The following is a 20,991-nucleotide window of genomic DNA, read 5'->3' on the forward strand; positions in this document are numbered from 1 at the left end:
TAGTCATTTATTAAGTAATTGTTACTCAGCTAGGCTTAACTAGGCACCTGGCATTTTTCTAAGTACTTTAAACGTATTAATCATTTAACCCCCCCACAACAGCACCATGAGGTAGTGACAATTGTTTTCTTTACAACAGGGTCAGAGTGACACAGGCAGTCAGAGCACTTGTTCAGGGTCTTAAAGCTGAGTTTCAGCTGCCATTTGAACTCATTTTGTTTCCAGTGTCAATGCTCTTAACCACTGCCCAACTTAATGATATATATGAAAATGGTAGTTTGGAGAGGAGAATGACGTGTTGGTTGGACTGTAAACTATTCCTCCTTAACAGAGCAAATAAAATTCCATCTCCTTTTCCACCTACTTCCCCTTCCCTTCCCCCCACCTTAGGGCTCCTGCTAAATCAGCGCCTGTCTGTCTCCTTCCAGCCGGCGCCATCATGGCCATCTACCAGGACCTCACCAGCCACGATGAGATGTTCTCCAGTATCTACAAGATCTGGGAGATCGCACGCAGGTGGGCTGTGCCTGGAGGTAGAGGGGAAGATGGTCAGTAGGACACAGGGAAACACTGATGACTCGCTTCTTGGTGGAAATGCCTCCGCTGAAGGCCCAGAGGGCAAAGGTACGGAAAGCACAGCCATCACTGGTGGTGACATCGTCATGAGCCATCGTTTGCTATGGGGACAATGCTCACCAAAGGAGCCTACAAGAAGCACGTCAACGGTGACATGAACCCAATCACAGGGAAACTTGAAGAACAGAGGCCAGAGAGACGAAAGCTTTTATGACAGGGGCTGCAGAACAGATGGAGCCCATCCTTGCTCATCTCAAGAACTACCAATTCTCTGTTGGTACAAACACGCATCCAGATGGCATGGTTGCTACGCTGGACCACCGTGAGGATGGTGTGATCTCCATATTGACTTTCTTTAAGGATGGTTTAGAAATGGGAAGATGTCGCCAAAACCGGTTTGGCTCAGTGGATAGAGCGTCGGCCTGTGGACTGAGGGGTCCCGGGTTCGATTCCGGTCAAGGGCATGTACCTTGGTTGCAGGCACATCCCCAGTGGGGGGTGTGCAGGAAGCAGCTGATCGATGTCTCTCTCTCATCATGTTTCTAGCTCTCTATCCCTCTCCCTTCCTCTCTGTGAAATATCAATTAAAAAAAAAAATCTTTAGAAATGGGAAAATGTTTCAATTTGGAACTGTCACCTGCCATCATTTCTGGCTGCTGCTTGTCATCCACACACCAGGACTAGGACACCTGGGACTGATGTTATCCTGAGCTCTTCATTTATTGTGACCTTGATTTATTTGGAGAGGAGGCATTGTTTTTTTAAGAAAAAGCATGTCATGTAAGTTATCTAAAAATTGAATGCATTTAAACAAACAAACAAAAAAATTTGCTTCACTATGTCCAAAGGACAATTAAAAAAAAAACGAAGGACAGAGAATGTTTTTAAAAAGCTGAGTTTGTTTAAGACTGAAATAATATGGTAATATAATCCATATTTACCTGCTTCCCAACAGTCTGGGGGTAAACACAGGTTACCATAGCAGAAACAAAACAATGTCATTGACGTCCCAGCCTTCCTCCATGGAAATCCCAAACAGCTCAGATTCTACCCCCAGTTTTGAGATTCCTTTGGGGATGCCCTGTGGGAAAATCTCAGGGTTGTTTTCATTTTTTTCTGCACAGTTCTTCCTTTTTGTTGTGATGGATTCTGCTAATTGGCTCTGTCTCAGGGACCCTGCCTGGAGGCCTCTCCTGAACTTCTGGCAGCTGCTGGTTCCACTGCCTTTCTTAGTTCACTGAGTTCATCATTCTGACACTCCAAATTGAGCTACAATCTTGCAGAAACGATAAAGTGGGATTGGCTAAGAGTGCTTTTGTCCTTAATGGGATTGTAATAAATGGCTCTTTCGCGTTTTATTCACTGCTTTATTGCAGCACCTTTTCCTGGAATGTAAGCATGGGTGGACTTGAACAGAAAGAACCTTCTTGTGCTCAGAATCACCTCTACAACCCACTCCCATGTTCTTTCACCAAACACATGTATTTTGAGTATGTATTCCCTTAAGATGAGTACATTTTAAGAAATCTTCCCACCTGTCATTTAACTAAAGCTCAGCCAGGTTGACCTATGTCTTCCAGAGATACCCAGACATGTTGAATCCTAGGTTTAACATAATTTAGGTTCAAACTGGGGTTCACACTACACTAATATAAAAATGTGAAAAGTAAAAAGGATTGCATTTTGCAGATATTCTTGTTTTACCATCCTTGGTGATGTCCCCTTCAGCAGAGACAAAGGTGGTCCTCTACATTTTAAGGTCAATTCCCTGATCAGTCATCTCATATCACAGGGAGAAAGGGAATGACCTCTGGGGTCATGAGGCTATAATGACTTGGAAGGTGTTTACATATCTAAGGGGAGAGAAGCAAGGATATCGATCAAAAGAGAAGTTGGGTGATATTGGAAACCTAGAAAAAATGGAAGTTAAAGAAGCAAATGATAGCAGAGCCAGCCAGTGACTCTTAAAGGTAGAAGAGGCATTGGCTACCAGACTTTAGCTATTCCTGTTAGTAAGGCCATCCCTAATGAAGATGGGTTGCTGGATATCTTTCTACACAGACTATTTGAACACCATCCTATTTGTGAGAATGATAAATGAGATGATCATGCTTAATGCCATGAAATGTTTAAATCAGTTACTTTCCCTTGTTCTGACTCATGTACTTTGATATCACCACTCTTCCTACTGCTACCACCACTATTGATCCTTTTGAATGCTTAATATGTGTTAGCATTTAAATACATTATCTCATTTAATCTTCAAATCAACCTTAAGAGATGTAGATGATTGTCCGGATGAAGAAACTGACTTTCAGATATGGGAGTCCAGATTTTGCATGACTAAATTCAATCTTCAACTTGTCATTTGACTTCCACAATGCTTCTGTTTAGTAGAAAAATAAGGGAGGGTCAATGGAACATTAATTTCTCTTAGAAAACAACTAAATTCTTCTTTGAAGACTAAGTGAATTACAAGCATTAAGCAGAAAGCACTGCATGCTCAGTGGGGCCAAATTGTTCCCTGTATTTCCAAAATAACAAGATTTTATTTTCTTTTGATAAAATTGTTTTTTTAAGGTACATGTTTTGCTTCTTGGGTGTTATTTATTGTTTTAATAATAGGAGAAAGTATATAGAATGTAAAATAATCAAAAGCTGATTTACTATGGAAATTGGACCAATGTGTCTAGGATTTATTGTTTTTACCCTCTAAAGTCCATATTTTTCTATACTTTGGCTTATGATTTCTTTCTGTCTTGACACACTTCATGATTATTTTGCTTTTAGTTCCTGCACAAAGTTAAAATTGATTTTTCTGAACTTTCAATAACAATTTATATAGGGTATAACTCCAAAGATGGCATTTCAATTGAAGTGCTTGGCTTATATCTGTTAATTTAATATCACAAACTACTTTCTTTAGCAATATAATTTATTTCTTAACAGGGGGTGTGTGAAGGACAAAAGTGTGCTATATTAAGTGGTACTGTTTCTGCCAAGAGTCCTTGGGACTTTCACATTAGCCACTATCATTAACTCGGCCGTGCTTTGATCTCCCACTAACACACTTAATATTTATACATGATGCTTCTCCAAAATTTAAGAATTATTTATTGAATTAGCTACCAACAATTTACTAACAAAGTGCATACCATTTTCTCTTCCATAAGCAACATATGACTATGTGTATATGGCGTGTAACTTTTGTGTTACTTTGGTTATGTTATCATCTGAGTCCATCTGGCTGTGTTCACTGTCCTTGTTTTGACATCTTGAAAGGCTCCATGTAAGCCATACTATTCTCCTAACCCTGTTCATTGCTGAATACCAACCTAATGAGAGAGGGAAATTTTCCAAACTTAGAAAACACACTATAACAGGAGTCTTGTCTATAGATTCGAAACGTTTTTCAATCATGCTAGACCAGTGGTCGGCAAACTGCGGCTTGCGAGCCACATGTGGCTCACAGCTGCGGTTTGCCTCTCTGTTGACTAATGAGTTTGCCGACCACTGTGCTAGACCATCAACTTTCATTTTTCTTTTGGTGTATTTTTTGACAGGGTAACAATTGTTATTATTCTTTTTTCAACTAATATGATGGCTTAGATGGCCAACATTAAAGTAGTAAAAACTACTTTATCCTAAGGGTAAATTTCTGAACTATTTTCAGTATTATTAAGGAACATTTATAATCATACTTTTAAAATAAAAAGACACACACTCTCTATTACTTCAGTGTATAATCTGGCTTTAAGGCATCTGTAAGTCAGGACTCCTCTGGATATTGACAGGGAACCTGTAGGTGCTGAAAGAATCTCAACTGGGTAGACCTGGGTTCACCGGACGACAAGAACTGATGCTCAGCAGTCAAGTATTATGTAGAGCCAGCAGTTTCCTTCTCAAATATATCTTAGGAAAGTCCTTTCAAAACTCTTTCTTAGGAGCCTTTCAAAGAATGCTACAGCATTATTAAGCTCAAAATATCTTACACTGTGTTTTATTACTTGCCAAGAAAATGAGCAACATTTTAGAATAAATATTACAATACACGCAGGAATTTCTGCAGTTCCTTTAAAGCTTCAGGGTGAGCATGAGGGTTTCCTTAGACCATCGAGTTGGTGGTGCTAGTTTTTAAGCGTTGTACCAATGGGAGACATGTAAATAGGACACTAGCTCTTCATGAGAGGCAATGAGCCTTTTCAAAAAGGAGAAGGCCTTTGCTCACTTTTTTCTTTGCCCACTTTTGTACTCTATTAACATTTCCTGAAGTTCTTTTGCTCTTCCCTCCCCTCCTCCGGTAGTTCCAAATTACTTAACGAATTGAAGACTTCACCAGTCTGTTCTTTTTTAAAAATATATTTTTTTATTATTGACAGTATTACAGATAGCTCCCATTTCCCCCCACCAGTCTGTTCTGAAGTGAGCAAAGTTAGTATAATACAGTGGACTTTAAATAAAGCCATTATTTTTTTCATCTTGAAAGCCTGTTCTTTATTCTGATATTGTGCCCTCCCCACTATTTTCTTTAGAATTTTCTTTCTTTTTTTAAAAAAATATGATCATTGTTATAATAATTTTTCTTTTCTTTGTGAAAAGATTCTAACCTGACAAAACCTTTTAAGGTTGGTAACTCTACATTAATTCCCAAATGTACATTTGAAATTTTATTGATCTATGAAATTCAAAGATTGGCAACCACAACTGTAGACAAAATCTATAACTGAGTTGTAATACTTCCAGATTTCTCTGACAGGGAACACACTGGCAGCAGAGATTAGAAATGCTTTCAAAGATATGACATGATTTTTCACATCAAATAGGAGATAAGTCACCACCTGTCAAATTTCCATTTGACCATTATCTTTTAAAAAAATATCTTTATTGTTGAAAGTATTACAGATATCCCCTTTTTGCCCCTCCCCATTAACCTCCTCCACCCTGCTCCTGCCCCCACCCCAGGCCTTCACTTGACCATTATCTTTTATCCAACATTTACCCTCCCTATACCTGAAAATACATCATGGCTTTAGAAATGTCATATTTATGCTGAAGATAGTCACACACATGGGTCACACTCCAAGAAAAAAGACTATCAGATCTCTTTTTTCTTGTGGTTCTCATGTCATCTCATTTAAGATGTGATTTATAAATGATGTTGCTTGAGTCTGGATGTGACTCAAGCCACAAACTTAAGAGAAGTTTGTAACACATTCTTCCAAATTTTAAATAATCATCTGAATGAGAATAAAACAGAGTTGGAAGATTGCAGCTCAAGGTTTATTTTGAGTTGAGGTTTCTGATGAATTGGGGATACATTTTACTCTATAGTTTTCACCAGAAGAGGATCACTTGGAAAATCTAACCATCTGCAGGGAGATAAATGGGGATTTTTCAGTTTCAAAAGTTCCATTAAGGTGACATTCGATCTTTTTTCCACCTAACTGCTTAGCGTAATGCACAGTGAAACAGATAAAATGCATAGTTTTGCCAAATGCTAGTTACGGAAGAAAACTCTGATATGAAGAAAGTAGAATGAATCTATAAAGTCTGGGTAAATAGTGTGATTTTCAAATAGAAAATGTAACTTTTAAATATAACAGGCAGAAGGGGTTATCTGATCTCAATTCTTACATAGGTATTAAAAGTAGAAAAAGATTATTTTGTTTACAAACCACTATGCCTTCTACATGGAAAGAACTAAACAATAGCTTTGAGTGATTGAATGAATTCTGCTTATATCCATTTTACCAATACAAATGATGCCAAGTTGTATTATAATCATACATTATCTTCTGTCAATAAGATAATGCTTAATGCTTAAAAATCCATAGAGAAACAAATACAACATTACACATTATCCATGCTACAAATAACTTTTTTAAAAATACATTTTATTGATTTTTTACAGAGAGAAAGAGAGAGGGATAGAGTTAGAAACATCGATGAGAGAGAAACATCGATCAGCTCCCTCCTGCACATCCCCTACTGGGGATGTGCCCGCAACCAAGGTACATGCCCTTGACCGGAATAGAATCTGGGACCCTTCAGTCCACAGGCCAACGCTCTACCCACTGATGCAAACTGGTTAGGGCTCAAATAACTTCTTTAAATTATTTTATTGTCAGAGTTAAGTCATATATAATTTAGTATCCATCTCAATTTTTATCCATAAATAATACTTAAAAGATAGCAATACAGCAAAGCAAATTTTGAGATGGATTTACAATAATTCTACATAGTCCTAGATACAGGCAAAAATTTATTTTTCAATTTTTTTCTATCTACATTTTAGAGTCTGTGTCTAGAGTGTGACCACCAATCAAATAGCAACATATAGAATTATTTTTTCATTATGGAAAGGGCTATAGAGTGGCAGAAAGCTGCCCTGAGCTCTAATTCTGCTTCTTTCTTTATAAAGTAAGACAGGTGACTACATCATCATTAGCATTCCTTCACCTTTATATTTCTAAGCTGTAAGAAAGACATTTTGAACATTAGTTGAAAAGATCGTAAAAGGTTTATTCAAAATATTGACCTTATTCTATAGCTTTGTAACAATTTGTTTGATTCAGTCCTTTCCATCTCCCTATATCTTCTCTAATTAGCACAAAAATTTGCCTCCATTTTTTTTTATGGGTCTTGCAGGGTTTTGTGCTTTGCATTTTGCCTACAGTGACATGTGTACATTAGTTTTCTTCTCTCCCAAAGCACAGCCATTTACCACACTTCGTTTAGTTTAGTAACACAAACAGTGCCTGGCATAGTGCCTTACACAAAATGCTAAATAAACATTTATTAAATAATCGATGGAAGTATTATGGAAGGTGTTAGCCAAGGGTTTACTAGATAAACTGCAGCATTCAAATTATTCATTTATTCATTTAACAAACACTCCCTACAGTTTACTGTGTACCACACGCTGTACTGCAGCCTAGAGATATACAGATAAATACAGCTGCTGGGACCAACGGAGCTCAAAAACACACAGGCTGACATTTAACAAATAAATTACCATCACTTCCCACCCTGTGACATAGCAACAGGGTAGGAAGTGATGGTGTGTGGATGACAGCAAAGATGTCCTGGACTAAAGGGTGCTACTTCTTTTTTTTTTTTTAAATATATTTTATTGATTTGCTACAGAGAGGAAGGGAGAAGGATAGAGAGTTAGAAACATCGATGGGAGAGAAACATCGATCAGCTGCCTCTTGCACACCTCCTACTGGGGATGTGCCCGCAACCAAGGTACATGCCCTTTACCGGAATCGAACCTGGGACCTTTCAGTCCGCAGGCTGACGCTCTATCCACTGAGCCAAACCGGTTAGGGCAAGGGTGCTACTTCTGAGCTAGGTATTCAAGGATTACTATGTATCTGTGAAGCAGACCCTGTGTGCTTGCAGTGTGTGTGTGTGTGTGTGTGTGTGTGTGTGTGTGTGTGTGCATGTTGTTATCTAGGGAGAGAGAGATAATGATTTGGGCCTTCAGAGAGGTGAGAAATAGCATGGTGTGTTGGGGGCAGGCTTTGTTGAGGACAGGGTCTATGATTCACATAGTAGGTAAGTTTTAACAAGCAGACTGAAAGAGGAGGGGGTGGTAGTGGTGTAGGTGATGGTGCTAATGGTGGTGATGGTGATGATGGTGGTGGAGATGGTGGTGGTGGTGGTTGTGATGGTGATAGCAGCGGTGGTGGTGATGGTGGTAAGTGTTGGGTGGGTTTGAGAAGGAAATGCAAGTGGAGCACAGAGCTACAGGAGTGCTCTCTGCTGGTGTTTTCTGCATAAACCTCCAGCAGAGAAATCCTAGCCCTTGGGTGGAAGAAAGTCGAGAAAGAAGACATGAAGCTCAGTGCTGCTGAACTTGGCCTGACCTTGGCCTGACCTACCTTACGCTCAGTGGACCCAGAATAAGTGTGTTATTTCAATACAATGTATGGAGGCTTGTGGGAAAAATTTTGAGTTTTAAGAACAAAATGCAAGCCGAAACCAGTTTGGCTCAGTGGATAGAGCGTCAGCCTGTGGACTGAAGGGTCCCAGGTTCGATTCCGGTCAAGGGCATGTACCTTGGTTGCAGGCGCATCCCCAGTAGGGGATGTGCAAGAGGCGGCTGATCAATGTTTCTCTCTCATCGATGTTTCTAACTCTCTATCCCTCTCCCTTCCTCTCTGTAAAAAATCAATAAAATACATTAAAAAAAAAAAGAAGAACAAAATGCAAATCATTCTATATAATAAAAGGCTAATATGCAAATTGACCAAAGGGCAGAACGACCGGTTGCTATGATGCACACTGACCACCAGGGGACAGATGCTCAATGCAGGAGCAGCCCCCTGGTGGTCAGTGTGCTCCCACAGGGGGACTGCTGCTCAGCCAGAAGAAGGGAGTGGTCCTAAGCAGTCAGTTGGACATCCTCTGAGGGGTCCTGGACTGTGAGGGGGTGCAGGTCAGGCTGAGGGACTCTCCCCCCTGAACCCCCCCCCCCCCCCGAGTGCATGAATTTCATGCACCGGACCTCTAGTACTAAAATAAAGCAGATAAATACAAATCCTATACTTCTCGAACTTTATTACACAAACTTAAGATTTAAAAAAAAATCTGTTTATTTCTGCTAACCAGATAGTGAATTATTTTTCTTGGAAATAGTACCAGAATTAACTCTATACATAAATAAATTACTTATGTCTGTTACATTTATTAATCACCAATAATCAGTAAAGAAGGTACCTTATTTTATATTATACCCTGCATACACTTTTAACGTTTTACTATGGACATTTTAAATATATACAAAAGCAGATACAGCATAATAAATCCCAATCTACTCATTATCCAGTGTCAACATTTATGATCTCATCACAATCTTGTTTTCTCTTACCTCTTCTCTTATTACTTTTTGAATTTTAATTTTTCATTTCTCCCTTTATTATTTTTAAAATATATTTTTATTGATTTCATAGAGGAAGAGAGATAGAAACATCAATGATGAGAGAGACTCATTGATTGACTGCCTCTTGCATGCCCCCTACTGGGAATTGAGCCCACAACCTGGGCATGTGTCCTGACTAGGAATCAAACCCAGGACCTCTTGGTCCATGGGACGACGCTCAGTTCACTGAGCTACCACAGCCAGGACCACCTTATTATTCTGAAGCAAATCCTGAACACCATGTAATTTCACCCACAACATTTCAAAATGAGTCTTTAAAAATATGAATTCTATTTTTAAAAACCATAATACCTTTAGATCATTTAAAAATTAACAATAGTTCTTTGATTATATATCTAGCCAGGGCTCAAATTTCTAATTATCTCTTAAATGCCATAAGTACAGAAGGTTCCTGACTTATGTTCAATTTAAGATTTTTTGACTTTCTGATGGTACAAAAGTGATACACATAATAGATTACGTGAGATATTCAACACTTTATTATAAAACTAGAGGCCCGGTACAGGGATTCGTGCACCAGTGGGGTCCCTCCCTTGGCCTGGCCTGCGCCCTCTTGCAATCTGGGACCCCTCAGGGGATGTCAGACTGCCAGTTTTGGCCTGATCTCCACAGGCCAGGCTAAGGGACCCCACTGGTGCACGAATCTGTGCACCAGGCCTCAAGTATGCATATAAGATCTTTGGTTAATCTCTTCCCATGCTCCCCCATCCCTTCTTCCCTCTGGGATTCATCAGTCTGTTTCATGTTTCCATGCCTGTTTGTTGAGCGTCTGCCCCCTGGTGGTCAGTGCACATCATAGCTATCGGTAAAACGGTTGAACGGTTGTTAGGCTTTTATATACATAGATAGGCTTTGTGCTAGATGACTTTTTTGCCTCACTGTAGGCGAATGTAAGTGTTCTGTAAGGTAGGCTAGGCCAGTGGTCGGCAAACCATGGCTCGCAAGCCACATGAGGCTCTTTGGCCCCTTGAGTGTGGCTCTTCCACAAAAAACCATGTGTGGGTGCACACTTACAGTGCGATTGAAACTTCGTGGCCCATGCGCAGAAGTCGGTTTTCGGCTCTCAAAAGAAATTTCAATTGTTGTCCTGTTGATATTTGGCTCTGTTGACTAAGGAGTTTGCCGACCACCGGGCCAGACAAAGCTATGACTTTCGGTCAGTTAGGTGTATTTGGTGCATTTTTAACCTACAATATTTTTGGGTTTATGGGGACATAACTCTTGTAAATTGAGGAGCACCTGTAGATTTTTAACTATTTGCTTGAGTCTGGACCCAAATAAGGTAACTACATTGCAATTGCTTACTATGTTTAAGTCTTTATTCATCTGTAGGCTCCAATTCACCTCGTTAGTTTCCCTTGAAATGTATTTGGTTAGGAGACTGGGTTATTATTTTATGGAGTTCCCCCATTCTGGTTTTGGGGGTGCAGCCCCATAGTATACTATAACAATTTCCTCTGCTCTCTGTATTCCTGTAAACTCGTCATTAAATTTACACGTTAGAACAGCTACAGATGAAGTTGTGTTTTTTTTCACAAGGAGTCTTGAAGCTCCTGGTGTGTGTCTTATGATAATGTTAACAGCTGTTGGTGCACAATGCATAAATCTGCATATACATATTTTAATGCTAAAAGTTTTGATGTAAAAACTGTTGAAATGGATTTTCCGAATAACCAAAATTTGTTGAGAGAGAATAGATGTCACAACAACAAGAAAACACCTTTTAAAAAACCATGAATACAAATAATTGCTAATGACCCCATCAAAGGTGTGTATTATTTATCCAAATTATATGCCATGGATCAGCAAGCCCCTTGACAAGGAAAGCTCTTTGTTGTGTGATATAAATCACCAAATGCCTTCTTATTTAAAAACTGGATGGCGTTCATAGCTCTGTGATTCCGTAAATTTGAGTTTCTAATATCATGCTGAAGAACATAAAACCTGTTTATGCATTATAATGCAGCAATAATGTATCTTTTTTGCAATCATTGGCATAACTAAATCTAGCTTGCCTATAGCATGCATAATGACAAGTTTGCAAAATGATCAGGATTTTAAATTTTAATTCACCTGCAATTCAAACCCCTGCAGCAATTAAAGAGAAAGCCACACATAGCAAACCCACAAACACCTTTAACTGAGGAAGGTGCAGTTTGCAGGGAGAATGTTATCCTGTGCCCTTGGAGGCTGTCACAGAACTGGCATCCACAGATACACCTGCATATGACAATAAGTCCTGATTTAAATAATTTGCTTCTGCATGTTCTTTAAAATAAAGATTCATAGACATTCAACAAAAAACATAATGTTAGGTTGGGTTGCTCAAATGGTTGTTTTTACAGATCTTTTGACTATTTTTATGGAGGCAAGAATGAAGTGAAAACTGAGATATTTATCTGGATTAGGAATTGATAAATGTTTTCTGTAAAGTTCAGATGGTAATATCGAGGCTTTGAGGGTTATGTGGTGTCTGTCAGAACTATAACTACTCAACTATGCTATGGTGGCATGAAAGCAGCTTTAGATAATATGTACATGAATGTGTCCTGTTCCAATGAAATTTTATTTAGAAAAACAGTGAGTCTTATTTGGCCTGTGAGTTCTAGTTTGCTGACCTTGGTCTAGATAATTTAAGCCAAATCTTTTTTTTTTTTTTTTAAGCCATCTCATTGCTTAGAAAAGAAAATTTGTTTTCTTCCCCTAAATAGTTGAGGTTGCCTCTGCCCTCCTGTCCCAGCTAATTGAGTTCAACAAAAAGTAGCTTAATTCTCCACTTTATTTGATATGTGTAGACACAGGTTTTGTTATGTTTTGAAAGCAAGTCCTTTGAGCAGCAGCTAGCCACCTGTCTGAGTTTATTAGACTTAACGAGGGATGAGAATGGACTGTCCTATGTAGAACAAAGGAAATCTGCCAGAAGGAAGCTCAACACTTCAAGGAGGCCTTGTGTGTTTGTACTTGGTTTCATAAAGCAACCACTTCACAGCGGAAGACCAAAGAAAAGTTGGACACCAGAGAAAAGAGAGAGAGAGAGAGAGAGAGAGAGATTTTATTTGTAGGGAACAAGGCACTAAGTATAACATTAAAAATGATCTTTGTATCCTCTTACTTCAAACAAAAACAACAACAACAACAAAAGCCTCACAATTCGTTGAAAGCTGGCAACTCACTTGAAAGAAGCTGGATAAATTGTTCCATTGTCTGAAATTAAAAATAAATATGTTTGATATGTCTTACATTTGCTTACAATTACCTTGTGTTACAATACAAGATTATTCAATTGTATAAAATAGCCATTCTTTGCAAAATAGACCCTCATTCTTAAAAATTTAAGAATACTACATTTCAATGTAATTAATTTGTAAGACCAAGTGAATATGTTTCAAAGAGAAAAAAATAATTTCAGTCTGAAGTTTAAAAACATATGTATCTATTACTTGTCATATTTTCTAAGACTAATTTTTGTCCTGAGATGAATCGGGCAGAACGTCACTCAAGATTGCTTTTTATTGTATTTCAGTACCAACTCAAGGGCGGACACACAAGAAAAATGCATTTTAAGTTGTGATTCATTGGGATGAGTTGAGACCTAGAAAACTCTATGAAATTTTCCCTTCTAGAGTGAAGGTACTAGTTTCCTTTAAGCTTATGTAGACTTGTTTCCAAAGGACATTTTTCTGGAAGATTGTCCAACATGTTTTCCTAATGTTAAAAAGGTAACTCACAAACACTCAACAAATGACCTAACCCTGGCAATTTGCATTTTCTCCAGCTTTATGAAGTGTCCCGTGTTGAAGACTGTGCTACATACAGTTCATAGGCATTTGGCTTTGGTTCGAGGGATAACTACACTTTTGAAGCACAGGGAAGATTTTACAATGTGTGTCCTTTCTTTCAAATGAGGCTTGACTTTTAGGCTTGACATTGGAACACTTGAAGATTGAGGACATGGATAAATGATCCTTTTACACACAGAGGAATAAAAGGAACTGGTACAAAAAAGCATATAACTGCTGTTTATAAAATCTGCTAATGAGCCTGCTAACGGGAGACAGATTACAAAATGGATTTCCCAAAGATTTATCCCCGAAGCAGCAACGGGGAAGAGCTATGATTTTGACATTCCGTTCTCAAGCTACAATTTCTGTAATGAAATGAAAAAAGCAACACGTATTACACAGTGATGGACAACTGGGTGTTTGATCATTCTACTTACATATTCACAGAGATGGTCTTTCAACTGTTTCAGCACTAACTTGAAATGGGATGTAAGAAAACATTTTTATGTAGCAGTGAAGGTATAAATATGGAACGCGTCCTCAGTACTCATTCTCGCATCATGCTCGCGCGTGTGCTTATTTTGTGAGGATTTCTGGCTGTCCTCTGCTTATTTGCACAGTCTCAGATCCGATGACCTTTAAATTTATGACCTAGTAAATAATCTTCCTTGGCTTTGGAAGACAGAGAGATGGGTCAATAGAGTCTTAATTACAAAAATGCTGCCGATGACCCTGCTAATAGAACGCAGATTCCACAGTACAGAATGCAGTCTAGTCATCCTTCCACTTATTTTCATTTGGTTCCACCCCAGAACATTATCAGCAAAAGAAATAAGGCTTCGGGAGTGCTATAATTAAAAATGGCTCCTACATCCCTTAAGGCTGAGGCTACTGTGTGTATCTGTTTTTCTGGAAGCACAGACACATTTTCAATGAAAGATGCAGTGCAGTGCTTTGAAAGGTATGAAATGTTCAGACAAGGACATGGTTGTATCTACAGGACAGCTTTTGTGTGCAAATATCTTTTTAGGTTTATACACACAACTAGAGGCCTGGTGCACACAATTCGTGCACTTGGGGAGGGGGGTCCCTCAGCCCAGCAGTCAGGAGCCCTCCGGGGATGTCTGACTGATGGCTTAGGCCCGCTTCCATCAGTCGGATATCCTTAGCGCTGCCGCAGAGGCTGGAGAGGCTCCCACCACCACCGCTGCACTCGCCAGCCATGAGCCCAGCTTCTGGCTGAGCGGCACTCCCCCTGTGGGATTGGGCCGAAACTGGCTTTCCGACATCCAAGAGGGGTCCCAGATTGCGAGAGAGTGTAGGCCAGTCCAAGGGATCCTACAGGTGCACGATTGGGGCCAGGGAGAGACACGGGAGGTTGGCCAGCCAGGGAGAAACCATGGGAGGGCTCCAGGGCATGTTCGGCCCATTTTTCTCAGTCCCGATTGGCTGGACCCCAGCAGTAAGCTAATTTACCGGTTGGAGTATCTGCCCCATGGTGGTCAGTGCATGTCATAGAGAGCAGTTGAGCGGCCTTAGCATCTCATTAGCATATTACACTTTGATTGGTTGAATGGCCGAACAGTTGACCAGATACTTAGCATATTAGGCTTTTATTATATAGGATTGTTTTAACTGGCTGCAGATTGCAAGCATTGCAGGTTTAACTATATTGTTACACACAAATGAAGAATTGAACTTGACCCTGTAAAGGGTTATGTATTCCTGATATGAGGAATTTCTGGCAGAGTGCCAATAAATTCTGGCAGAAGCCAACCCCAAGTGGGATAATGGAAGCCTTTTGTGATACTACCAATAGATGATTTTAGGTTAGAGACTTCCAGTTGAGGCTTACAGTACCAGGCAAAATGACTCCATTAAACTACTTTGGAGAAAAATTTATCTTTGTGTTGTCATTTGCTTTTTAGATATTCTACAACATATTTGGTCATAGGCTATGATTTCCTTTAGAACGGTAAGAATTTTATTTATGAGTTTATTTCTGTTCATTCATTTTGAATGAATAAATTGTTTGTTCATTAATTTTGTTCTTTAGATTCCACTTATAACAAACTGATGGTTGCCACGGGGCAGGGGAGTTAGGGGACTGCATGAAAAAGGTGAAGGGATCAAGAAGTACAAATTGGCAGTTACAAAATAGATACTCGGAAAATAAAGTACAGCATGAGAATATGGTTAATGATATTGTAATAACTACGTATGGTGCCAGGTGGGTTCTGGAATAAAGTATATGATTGTCTAACCACTGGGCTGTGTACCTGAAACCAATACAAAACAATATTGAATGTAAACTGCCATCCCATCTAATAGAAGAGTAATATGCAAATTAACCATCACTCCATTACACCCACCAGCTACGCCCACCAGCCAATCAGGAGCGAGTATGCAAATTAACCCAACCAAGATGGCTGTGGCCACAGAGAGAGCAGGAGGGAGGCTTGGGTTTCCTCGGCGATGGAGGAAGCCAAGCTTTCTGCACACCCTGGTCAGCCCAGGCCTCCACTCCAGGCTACAAAGTTTCAATTATAGAAGATAAATAAATCCCAACAAAAATGGCGGCAGCTACAGAGCTGGAGAGAGCAGGAGGCTAGGGTTGTCCCCGGCGATGGAGGAAGCCAAGTTTCCACAGCCGTTGGCCTGCCTTGGCCTCCGCTATAGGCTACAAAGTTTCATTTATAGAAGATAAATAAATCCTAACAGAAATGGCTGCCGCCACGGAGCAAGCGGGAGGCTTGGCTCCGCTCCAGGCTACAAAGTTTCAATTATAGAAGATAAATAAATTCCTGATACCAGGGCCTCCGCTTGGGTCGCCAAGGGGCGTGGCTGGCCTGCAAACTATCACAGGCCCTTCGCCCAGGCCGCCCCACACCCCAAGGGAACCCCCACCTTGATCTGGAATACCCTCCAGGGCAAACCAGCTGGCCCCCACCCATGCACCAGGCCTCTATCCTATCTAATAAAAGAGTAATATGCAGATTGACCATCACTCCAACACACAAGATGGCTGCCCCCATGTGGTCACCAATCCTGCCCCCATGTGGACACAAGATGGCCACCACAAGATGGCCAGCAGGGGAGGGCAGTTAGGAAGGATCAGGCCTGCAAGGGAGGGCAGCTGGGGGGTGACCAGGCTTTCAGAGGAGGGCAGTTAGGGGCAAACAGGCTGGTAGTGGAGCAGTTAGGCATCAATCAGGCTGACAGGGGAGTGGTTAGGGGGTGATCAGGCTGGCAGACAGAAGCGGTTAGGGGCAATCAGGAAGGCAGGCAGGCTAGCAGTTGGGAGCCAGCAGTCCTGGATTGTGAGAGGGATGTCCGACTGCCCGTTTAGGCCCGATGCCACTGTGATTGGGCTTAAATGGGCAGTCGGACATCCCTCGAGGGGTCCCATATTGGAGAGGGTGCAGGCTGGGCTGAGGGACATCCCCCTCCCCCATGCACAAATTTCGTGCACCGGGCCTCTAGTTGAAAAATAAAAAAACAGAAATTTTTGTAGCCACCCCCCAATAAAAACTGTAAGAATTTAAAAGGAGTATCTTATTATAAAATAGAAATGCCCCACGTGAGAAAACATTTTGGGGAAAGGAGAAATTAGGAGAGATTTTTATCAAATAATAAAGAACCAGGAGGAAGGCATGACACTCTGGCTTCGGTACATAAAAGCCTCAGGTGTTGCCTTTGTACAGTGACTCCTGATGAACTTTACCAGCGAATAGTGGGGTTGTAAGTGCACCTGCTGGGGAACGAGGCTGTGCCTACACAGTCATATCTAGTCCGTGTGGGAATTTTCGTAGAAATTAGTAAGTACATTTACTTACATATTTTTATTTAAAAACACTTCATCAAAGTACATAGAAAAAGTGCCCATATTCTGAGTGTGTGGAGTTGATGAATTTTCACAGTAGTATCCAGGCCCCACATCGAGACACAGTAGCAGCATCGGAGAAACTGCTTTGTTTCTTTCTAGATACGTCTCACACTTAACATAATACTATCCTTATTTCTCAATTACAGATTATATTTTATTTTTAAATTTATTGTATAAATTGAATCATATTGAATGTATCCTTGTGGGTCTGGCTTCTTTTGTTCATTATATTTGTTAGATTCATACATATTATTATGAATGATTTTAGATTGTTCATTTTCATTACTGTATGCATTTTGTTCTATGAATATATTACAATATATTTATGCATTCTACTATTCCTTTTCTAAAATATGTTTTTATTGATTTCAGAGAGAGGAAGGGAAAGGGAGAGAGAAACATCAATGAGAGAAGCATCTATTGGCTGCCTCCTGCAGGTGCCCTGACTGGGAATTGAATCAATGGGTGACCTCTCGGTGCATGGGTTAATGCTCAACCAACTGAGCCATGCCAGCCAGGGCTGGCCATTGTTTCTTAAAATATTTCCCCCCCTTTTCTCTTCTCCTTCAAGAACACCAATGGAACATATATTAGGCTTTTTGATGTTGTTCCACAGTTCACTAATGCTTTTTCACTTTTTTGGGGGGGTGGGGAGGGAGCTAAATTTCAATAGTTTCTGACTCTTTGTATTCAAGTTCACTAATCTTTTCTTTTGCAAGAAGAAAAAAAATTAAAAATATCCCCCTCCCCTACGAACACCACACCTTTCTGAACACTCTACCCAATGCCTTAGCCCTCTGATGTTTTCTGGTATGGCTAATAGGAACAGAAGCTACTCCTGCCTCTCTGTGAGGATCTAGCGCTGTTCCCTGTAATGTAAACAGCCTTCTAATGTTTTCCTGCCCCTCACCTTGGGCCGTTTGATCACTGAGCAGTCCTCTGTTCAATACTCGAGGGAGCTCTCGATATAGTCCTTTCTCTCTGTGGTACTTGGGCATCTGCACCGAGGGTGCCCCTGGCAGAGTGGTGCGCACTTCATAAACCAGGGGTCAGCACATTTTTTCTGTAAAGGGCCAGATGGTAAATATATTAGGTCTCGCAGGCCATTTGGTCTCTGTTGCAACCCTTCAACTCCGCCATTAGTGCCTGAAAGCATTTATAATATGTAGATGCATGGGTGTGGCTATGCTCCAATAAAACTTTATATACAAAACCCGGGGGCAGGCCAGATTTGGCTTATTTAGGGGCCTTGATTTATTGACTCTTGTGACTGTCTTCTGGATTTTTGTTTTGTTTTGTTATTGTTGTAGTTACTATTTCGTGGGTGGGACTTAAGGCAGAAAGCTTTACTCCAGATTGGAAGCTGCAAGAAGAGTATACTGTTGGGGAAACTTTTCAGATTGGTGTGCACCAACACTTGGCTTCATTATTTTTTGCTTCAGTTTCTGAAATGCTAAGTAGTGAATCGTTTAATGCTGACATTTCAGCTAATTGCTCTTTAACGTACATTTGACATATGAGGCAACATATTGCAATCTAAAAATAATTAAGATAAATCATTTGCTTATATTGCTGCGGAGAAGACAACCCATTTTTCACCTCCCTCCCTTACAGTGTCTGAACCAGGGGCGTCCCAGTCGCCATGGAGGATTGGAACTTGCCCTTCACGCTGTGCCTCCCGTCTCTGGAGAGGTCCCCGGGAGCGTGGATGGAGCAGCAGTGGCAGCTCCCAGGATGCTCTCCGCCTCGTCAGACAACCTCTCCAGATGGGGCTGCATGCATTCCAAGGTCTGGGCTCCCGAATTCCTCTGGAGCGCTTTGGCAGGCAGCCAGTGTGCCGTGAAAGATTAGATTCTGTCTCCCTGCCTCCTACAGAAACCCCCGGAGGATTTTCCTCTTCAAGTTCGAAAAGACTGGCTCCAACCAGCAGGTCCAGCAAGTGGGCCCATTTGCGAGTGGAATATCCGGGGAATAATCGCTTACAAATAGGCCATAGTTGAATGAGTAGTATGTACAAATTGACTTTTCTCTTTTGGGGGTGGGAAACGCTCCTCGTTTTCTCCAGGGGGATTATACCTCCATACAACAACTGTCACAAGTGCACGGTACATTTTTGAGTAGAATGGGTCATTTGTTTCTCTGGGCACTTCATTTTGCGTTTTAAAGTTCGCTGATCGTATTTCAAAAGACTGCTGTGAAGTCTGTTCTTTAAAGGAAGCCTTTTCTCCATTTGTGCTAAGCAAGGGAAGATTTCCAGCTTTATTCTATATGATTCTATTTTATGACATCTGAAGGCCATCAGCTATATTTACACAGAGGCAATTTGTTAGTGTTTTGTAAATATAGATTTTGAGCGAGCTTTAAGAAAATGCATGTTTCTGTATTGTAATTTTCCTTGAAGTCAATTTTATGAGCAGATTTATCACATTGATGTGATTAAATAAACATTGATTTACACAGATTATGTATAATGGGTCTTTGCACAAAGTAAGCTCTCTGATTGCTAAGGTGAACTGTGCCTTTTTCATCACTGTACCCTTAACGGCTAGAGGTACCCCAAACATAGTTTGTATCATTCGGTATTTGTGAGGCAAATGAATGAATGAATATGACTGACCTTGTGGGGTGGGGTGACTAAATAACTGTTGAAATGAAAAAAAGGTGGAAGTGTTCACAAAAAAATAATAACTTATTTGTTTTGTTTTGTTAACCCTCACCCGAGGATATTTTTCCACTCGTTTTTAGGGAGAGTGGAAGAGAGAGGGGAAAACAGAGGGAAACATTGATGTGAGAGAAGCACATCAGTTGGTTGCCTCCTGCATGCACCCTGGCCAGGGCCTAGCCTGGGGAGAAGCCTGCAACCAAGGTATATGCCCTTGATCAGAATCGAACCCAGGACCCTTTGATTTGCAGGCCCAGGCTTTATCCATTGAGTCAAACCAGCTAGGGTGTAACTTCTTTTTATAGTGTTTAAAGGTAGGGTCCTTCTCTGTTGAGTGGAGCTTAATATAATCTTCCAAAGAAGGTCTATGGTGGTAAGATGATTTATGGAGAATATCTCAGAACCTTCTATGAACAACTTGGATAAAATTATAATGATGCGAGGTTGGTGAAGGAGGAAGTGTGTATGAGTGAATAAGACAGAACTGCCTTTATTTAATGCTACATGCTTATTCTTGCTCTTACTTTTCTAAACATTTCAAGACTCCTAGCTCAAAATACTAATTTGAATTTTGTTTTAAAAATATTAATGTGTATTAAACAGAGTTCCCATATAAGGAATCATGGGGACATACAGAAGTTCAAGTAGAGCCAGCATTATATTTATGCCGTACACTCACTTCATACAGGTTTCCTGGCGAATCAATGCATACACTTTTAGCTGAGGAATTAAGTAATTTTTTCTCTCTCATGAAGTGGAAAGCAGTCATTCAGAAGAAACTGTGTCAGGTCTGGGTTTCCAAATGCTTGTGAGTGTCAATTCTTTTTGATGATTTGTTACTCGTTTCTTTCCTTATTGAATTGTGGTTAGAAAATGTAGTGTGTATTATGGTTCTTGGCAATGTGTCTTACAGATTAATATTTCTCTGCCTCGGCACGGTGGCTTTCTACTCACCCTGTTTTACCCTATTGTTGATGTTATTGGGTCCTGGTTTCAGGCAGTGATCTCAGATCCCGTACAGAAATGGAACCGAAGTTCCAGGCCACCGGCAACTGGTAGACACGCCCAGGTCAACTGACAGCTTAATTGCTTCCTAACCTCCTGCGCCTCTTGTCTTAACTTCATTTCTGATCTTATA

General features: G+C 40.4%; 1 pseudogene across 1 annotated transcript; it reads left to right on the forward strand.

Moving 5' to 3' along the window:
* Positions 1-439: 439 nt before the first annotated feature.
* Positions 440-19,191, forward strand: LOC308243458 (translationally-controlled tumor protein-like; annotated as a pseudogene). Its single transcript has 2 exons — positions 440-958; positions 18,806-19,191. The product of its transcript is annotated as a translationally-controlled tumor protein-like (transcript).
* Positions 19,192-20,991: the final 1,800 nt, after the last annotated feature.

The sequence above is a fragment of the Plecotus auritus genome (assembly GCF_963455305.1).
Source record: "Plecotus auritus genome assembly, chromosome: 3".
Lineage (NCBI taxonomy): Eukaryota > Metazoa > Chordata > Mammalia > Chiroptera > Vespertilionidae > Plecotus > Plecotus auritus.